Consider the following 8059-nt stretch of genomic DNA (forward strand, 5'->3'; position numbering starts at 1 on the left):
TGCCTAATTTACATATATTTAAATTTTTTAAAAAGTTAAATTTCATTATTTTCATAAAAGTAAAATCATTTGCAAATCTAAGCTTTAATGTTCATCTAATTACTAGTATAAACAACCAGTATTATAGTTCATGCATTAGTTATCTCTAGGTCTATACATATAAATTTAAGAGTAATATTAATTTTTTAAATGTTGCAAATTTTCTTTTCCAGAAATTATATGCAACAGTTTCAAATAAAGATAGTTGATAGGTATCTCCCAAGTTGGAATATCAAGAGAAGCAAGAAAATTGATGTTCAGTACTGCTGGGAAATGATGCTATTTATGTAAGAGGAAAGATGTGACAATGTCTTTTGTCTCTCTTACCTGAGAACTTGCACTGTTCCAATCCTCTTCTCACTCAAAGCAGTATTTTTACCCCAAGCATTGGTAATAGCATAACCTGTACACATCAGGACAGTCATATGCTTGTAGTTCAAGTATAGGAGGCAAGAGGTGTTTCCCTGTGGGCCTGAAGTATGTTAGACTTGAGAGCAGTGTTTGGGATTGCCAGACATGTGCAGGCATTGAATGCCAGATTGTAAGTAACAGAGTTCATTAGCTCTTCAATAAAACATGTGTGTGTGTGTGTGTGTGTGTGTGATGTTGGGACATGCTGCCAGTATTCTTTACATATTGTTACCTCCACGGAACTCTTGCTTCCTCCAGCAAGAAACTTTGAATTCATCCTGGATCCCTTTCTTTCTCGCACATCCTCTATCAAATCCATCTCCTAATACTATTGGCATTGACTTCAAAGATAGTTCTTGAATATGACCATGTATGCAACTTCTACCACCACCATTGTAACACAAGTCGCTGTTATCTTTCATCTTGTGTTGACGCTTTGTGCCTCCTCGCTCATCTGGTTCCTCTCTCCCCTCCCCTGATTCCTCCTAAAGTCTGTAACAATAGGCAGTCATCCTCTTAAAGTGAAAGTAACAGCATGGTGATCCTGGGCTCAAATTACTTCAATGCCTTCCTATTGTATTTAGAGTAATGGCTATGGTCTTTGTCGTGATCTACAAGGCAGTCCCCATTTGCTTCCTCTCTACCTCTCTGTCTGCAGTGCCTACCGTTCACTCCTTGCTTGCTGTATTCCAGCCACAGGGGCCCTTCCCTGTCTGTCAGATCCTCCCAGCACTTGTCACTCTTGCAGCTTTTGCCCTTCTCTTTGCTCACACCTGGAACCCTCTACGCCAGAATCAACTACTAGCCCTGACCTCACTCCCTGCTGACCCTTTCTAAGAAGCAAACTTTTTCTTCCTCTATTTTTATGCTTCAGTGATTTGTTAAAAACTTGAAGTATAGCTGATTTACAATGTTGGGTTAATTACTGGTATACAGCAAAGCAATTCAGTTATACATATATACACACTTTTTTATTCTTTTCTATTATGGTTTATCATAAGATATCGAGGATGGTCCTCTGCGCTACACAGTAGGACCGTGTTATTTATCCATTCTCTATATAAGTGACTGCATCTGCTAAGCCCAGCTTCCCAGTTCATCCCTCCCCCAACCTTCCTTACCTTGGCAACCACCTGTCTGTCCTGTACGTCCGTGCTTCTGTTTTGTCTATAGATCCATTTATGTCATAGTTTAGATTCCACATGTAAGTGCCAGCATATATGTAGGATTTGTCTTTCTGACTCACATAACTTGGTATGATAATCTCTAGTTGTATCCATGTTGCTACAAATGGCAGTATTTTGTTCCTTTTTATGCCTGAGTAGTATTCCATTGTGTATATGCACCACATCTTCTTTAACCATTCATCTCTCAGCAAACATTTAGGTTGTTTCCATGTCTTGGCTATTGTGAATAGTGCTGTTATGAACACGGGGTGCATGTATCTTTGTGAATTAGAGTTTTATCTGGATATATGCCCAGGAGGGAGATTGCTGGACCACTCCTCTATTCTTTCACTTTGCTATATATTACTTAGAAAATAAATTTAAAATATAAGGTTTTATTTAGAGGACTTATCAGTACATATCTATTTTTAAATGCTATGTGTCTTTCATCCAGATTTGTCATTTCAGATTTGGTTTATGTGGTCCGAGGACCTGACTTTCCTCCCTCTGGAGATGGGCATTTTACCCAGGTTTGTCCATTTGCATCCACAATGACTGGTTTGAGATTTTACAAGTGGAGCAAATAGGTATCTGCTTAATACTGTTTACGAAACATTTTGGAGATAGAAGCTCTGATTTTGTCGGATTTGTTAAGTTGAAGCTTCTAGTAGCCATTTCACCCATCGATGGGAGCAGCTGCTTGAAAATAAAAAGACAACACAGAAGAAATTGCACTTACAAGAAGGAAAGAGAGTTTCTTGAATGTTTAGTTTGAGCACCTGGATTTTCAGTTCAATAATCCAATGAGTTCATCTTTTCACTTGAGCCAACTGGATCTGCAGCCACCAAAAGATTCTGATGAATATAATTATACTGCATTACATCTATATTTACCTTAACATTCTCATACAATGATTTATGGGTACATCAGATTTTATTGGAGGTTTGGTGTATCTAAAAAGAATTACCATATGGAGGGTTATAGTACTAATATTATATAGCGTATTAATATTATTATGTTAATATAACATACCAGTTATATAGTAATGATATAGCATAATATAATAATAAATAGTCTATAATATAATAATAGTATATAATATAAAAGTAAATTATCTAAATGTTGTACACTAAATACAGCATTTCCAACAGTCTAAGAGAAAATAATCCAAGAAGTTGAACAATTTACAGGGTGTTTCCTTATGAATGTTCCATATCCTTTCTCCTAGAAAATGCCTCTTCTTTTTAAACTCCCACGAAAGAAACTCCACCTACCTTTTGGGAAATCTTACCCTTACACACAGGATTAAAAAAATTTTTTTCTCATTCTTTTTTATTTTTTAAATTATAGAAGTATGATTACACATTTACAGGAGACTTAGAAAACACAGAACAAAATTACATATGGTTATACTATATATTACAATTATTTTTTAAGTAGATAAGCTAAGATTTTTAATTGGAGTTTCAATATCAGACTCTCAAAAATTAATAGAATAGATATACAGAAAAGTAGAAGGATATAGTAGACCTGAAAAACACCATGAACCAATTCAACATAATTAAGATTTATACAATTTTCACACAATAATAGGATACAAATTCTATTCAAGTTCCCATAGAGTGTAAACTAGGAGACATTGGAACATATCCAGGGGCATAAAAACAAGGTGCAAGAATTTCATGGTCTAAAGGTATTGAAATCCTACAGAGTCTGCTCTCTTATCACCATGGAATTATGTCAGAAATCACTATCAAGAGATATTTGAAAGTAGCCCACATATTTTCAAGTGCAATATGACATTTACCAAGAGAGATCTATGACTTAGGCATTGAAAGCTTCAGTCAAGTTAGAAGACTGAAAACACACAAAGGGTGATTGCAGAGAAGAAAGCATTTAAATGAGAAATTAATATCAAAATGAGAAAGTAATATCCAAGATACTTTTAAAACCCCATGTATTTGAAATTAAATGTCCACTTTTAAAGGATAGGTGTATCTAAAGAAGCCATGACAAGGAAAATGAGAAAATATGGCACAGGATTCGGTTTTATTCCTGGGTCCATCCCTCTTCCCTAGCATTACATTTCCCCAAGTCTGAGTTTTTCAGCCTCTTAAAATATGCAGGAGTGAGAGTGGAATGAGGAATGGTGGTGGGAAGAGGTGGCCTAAGCAGGTCTACGCGAGTGGCCTCTGGCATTCTGAGTGCCTCAGAGTAGCCCAGGGTAGATGCGAGTGTTCCAAACCCTGACTACTTCTCAGGTCTCCCTGTTAGGGTGAGTGGTAGATACTCTGTCCAGCAAGTGTTTCCTTTGGCCTCACGATTAACTGTCAATCACACATGTACAAGCACTGATGATTCTCAAAGGTAGTGTCATCTAGGCCTCCAAGAAAGATACGGTTTTTAAAACATTTCCCTGGAAATGTAGAGTACTCTTAGCTCTTTTTCTTGATCCTACCTCTAATCTTTATTAGAAATGCCCCTCTTTCAGGCGTGATGGAAATATGAAAAGGTCTTTTATGTGCCATAATGGGTATGTGCCTGGGTGCTTAGTCATGTCTGACTTTGGACTGTAGCCTGTCAGACTCTTCTGTCCATGGAATTCTCCAGGCAGGAATACTGGAGTGGGTTGCCATTCCCTTCTCCAGGAGATCTTCCCGACTCGAGGATCAAACCTGGGTTTCTTGCATTGAAGGTGGATTCTTTACTATTGGGGAAGCCCATGCCAATGTGGCTCCTGCCAGTAATGTAGGAGACAGTTTCGATCCCTGGATCAGGAAGATCCCCTGGAGAAGGAAATGGCTACCCTCTCCAGTATTCTTGCCTGGAAAATTCCATGGACAGAGGAGCCTGGCTGGCTACAGTCCATGGGGTCGCAGAGAGTCGGACATGACTGAGCAACTAACATCACACATACACGTGCCGTAGTGTATAGGAGCTGATGAAAATTTTAACCCAGGGCTCATCCTCCTCCCCTGGAGGAAATGAGATGGGGATGATCTACAGAAGGGACAGTTTCATTAATTTACTTACAGTATCTTTCTCCACTGTTGGGTCCGAGGCTCCTTGAAGAGTTCTAAGTTTCACAGCCAGTGTAGATAGTTAATAAATAAGTGTTGAACTGAGAGATGACATTTGCTATGGTTATATTTAGGAATTCTTCATTCACGAATTTGATAACAGACTTGAATTTATACCCATTATTAAATAGAAATGGATTTGGGGTCTTTATTTTGCGTCAAGCTCTTGGTGTTCCAGAGGTTGCTGATTAAGATAAAAATACCTGAGAAGGAAAATAAATCCTCAAGCGCCATTGAAATGGAGTCAGTTCCCATATTGGCCAGAAGAGGGCAGAGTCCCTGTGGGAATGTGACAGGATAGACGTATTTTGATGCTGCAGGAAGATTTAGGAGCACTGGCTAGGGAAGGGAGGAGGAAGTGGCAAAGAGAATCTAATGGGGGACAGAGGAAGAAATAATTTCTAGAAGGTGACAGAAGAGGTTTTTTTCTTCTTTCCTTTTGGCTGCACTGGGACTTCGCTGTGGTGCGCGGGCTCAGCAGTTGTGACGCAGGAGCTTCCTTGTTCTACAGCATGTGGGATCTTAATTCCCCAACCAGGGATTGAACCCGCGTCCCTTGCATCGCAAGGCAGATTCTTAACCACTGGACCACTAAGGAAGTACCAGATTACGAGAGTTTAAAAACTCTGTCAACTTCATCCAAGTTCATCCTTCATTCATTCATTTATTCTTTTATCAAACATTACTGTGCAAGGAGATCCAACCAGTCAATCCTAAAGGAAATCAGTCCTGAATATTCATTGGAAGGACTGATGCTGAAGCTGAAACTCCAATACTTTGGCCATTTGATGCGAAGAACCAACTCACTGGAAAAGACCCTGATGCTGGAAAAGATTGAAGGCAGGAGGAGACGGGGACGACAGAGGATGTGGTGGTTGGATGGCATCACCAATGCGATGGACATTCGTTTGAGCAGGCTCGGGGACCTGGTAATGGACAGGGAAACCTGGTGTGCTGCAGTCCATGGGGTTGCAAAGAGTTGAACACGACTGAGCGAGTGAACTGAACTGAACTGAGCACTTACTATGTGTGAGACACTGTGCCTGGGGTGAGTCAGGCAGAGATGAGCACAGTAGACATGATCTGGGGAACGTCTAGACCAGTCGGGGTTACCGGAATTAAATAGTTAAGTGTATGTATAATTAATGGTTTTGCTCAGAACAATGGAAGAAAATAACAGATGTCATGAGAACTTCCTCAAGTAGGAGGAGATCTCTCTGATAAGATGCAACCTGAAGGCCGAAGAGTCATGTGGAAGGTTGGGAGACATGCTCCAGACAGAAGGAACAGCTTGTATGAAGGCCCTGAGGTTGGAGGTGGGTGGCGGGGTTGGAAGATTCAAGGAATTAGAAGAAGGTCAGTGTGGCTCCATGGGGTAGTGGCATAAGATAAATTTTGAAAAATGGGGGAAGATCACGTAGGGCCTTTGAAGCCATGCTCAGGGTTTGGATTTTCCTTTGTCTTTCAGTTTGCAAGAAGTATCTGTTTATTAACAGGCCAGATTACAAACTAATTTCAATAAGCCTATTGATCTTGTGCAAGCATCTCCATCTTCAAGAGAATGGGTGGTCTTTTTCTTCATTCCACCTTGTGGAGAAGATAATTTGAAGGGTCATGGGAAGTTGTTTGCTTCTTTGAAATATTTTTCAACAGAATAGATCTCATGAATCAGATCCTCCATGCAGACGATGCCACATTTACCAAGAAATTGAGTGATCCACGTGTTACCCGTCAGGGCAATTCACTTTCTGTTGATTTTGCCATAGGCAAGCTGGTAGATCAGTTCATTTGCTGACTTCAGGATTGGGTACCCCCGTGCATTCTGGGTTCCACAGTCCTCAGCATGTTGACTAAAGCCTCCCTGAACTTCACAAAAGTGCCAATGAAGATCGGGAGGAGGTGAAGAAGCTGCAGTTCCTTCGGACCTTTGAGCTCACACCACTGCTACCTTTGATCCTAATGACAAGTGCCAATTTGGATTGGCACATAGGAATGTAGAAGTCACCAGCCTTTCCTGCCATCCTAAAAATTTTACTTCTGTACATCTGCCTATACGCCTTGTAATAGTGCTTAGCTTTATCATTGATAAATTTTCTACTTGCTTTTCAAAGCATGTTTTGCACAAACTTCTTTCCCAGGCTCTTGGTCTTCAGTTCTGTGAATTTCCTTTGCTTTTTCTTATGGGTTTCTAGTATAGCAGGAACCTTCTTTTTCTTCTCTCCTTTTTCTCCATGATTCCAGCCAGAAAAGAACATGTTTTGATACTCTTGCATGAGCCATAAAAAGATCTTAAGCAGAGGCATGGATTGTCTCATTCATATTTTAGAAGATCACTCTGGGGAGTTCCCTGGCAGTCCAGTGGTTAGGACTCTGAGCTTTCACTGCTGAGGACCTGGGTTTGATCCCTGGATGGGGAAATAAGATCCCACAAGCGGCTCAAGCTGTGCAGTGCAGAAAAAAAGTCACTTTGGGCTGCCGTATGGAGAATTCTCTGAGGGAAGAGGGAAGCAGGGGTTTTAGGAGGCTGATACAGTAGTTCAGGGAAGATACGATGATAGCTTGGACTAGGGTGGTGACAAACAGTGGCAAGAATTGGATGAATTAGAGACGTATTTGAAGACAGGCTTGATGAGACGTGGTAATCAGAGGCTGAGTGTGTGTGCGTGCGTGCTCAGTTGTGTCTGATTCTTTGCAAGGTTGAGAAAAGGTGTCAAATGTTTTTTGATGAGTTTCTATCATGAGCAATTGGGGAAATCTAGGGAAAGGTGGGCTGGGGATGTGAGGATGGGGAGTGGAGAATAGAAAAAGAAAAACTCAGTGTTGGACCCACGAAGCTTGAGATCCTTGTGAGATCCCAAACAGAGATATTCTGGCCTGGAGCTCTGCAAGGAGGGCTGAGTGAGAGACACAACCTTGTGGATCAGCCCTGTATAAAAACAGCATCGAAAGCCACGAATGTGGATGAAGTTATAGAGTCAGAACACACAGGAATGAGATGTCCCAAGGCTGAATCCTGAGAAACTGTCACCAACGCAGGGATCACAAACGTAGTCAGGATTTTGTGGATGAAAGGGGAGAAAGGCCTTTCAGAAATGTATCTAGTGAGTGGCCACCGTCTCTTTCTTTCCTTGTAAAGAACTCTTATGTACTCGTTTCCTACTACCGTTGCAACCAATTATCTCAAACTCAGTGGCTTAAAACAATACAAACTTATTCGCTTAAGTTTCTGGAGGTCAGAAGTCTATAATTGGTCTCACTAAAATGAGGGCAGTGGCAAGACTTGAGTTCCTTCTGAAGGCTTAGGAGAAAATCTGTTCCCTTTTTTTTTTTCTGGTTTCTCGAGGTTGCCCACATTCCTTGGT

At 40.5% G+C, this 8059-nt stretch overlaps 1 pseudogene; it reads right to left on the minus strand.

Annotated features, from left to right (window-relative positions):
* Positions 1-6186: 6186 nt before the first annotated feature.
* On the minus strand, positions 6187-6913 carry LOC147371896 (large ribosomal subunit protein uL30 pseudogene; annotated as a pseudogene).
* Between the last annotated feature and the right edge of the window lie 1146 nt (positions 6914-8059).

Source organism: Bos grunniens, chromosome 5 (genome assembly GCF_055505025.1).
Source record: "Bos grunniens cultivar Pamir isolate PY7600 chromosome 5, Bosgru_T2T1.0, whole genome shotgun sequence".
NCBI lineage: Eukaryota > Metazoa > Chordata > Mammalia > Artiodactyla > Bovidae > Bos > Bos grunniens.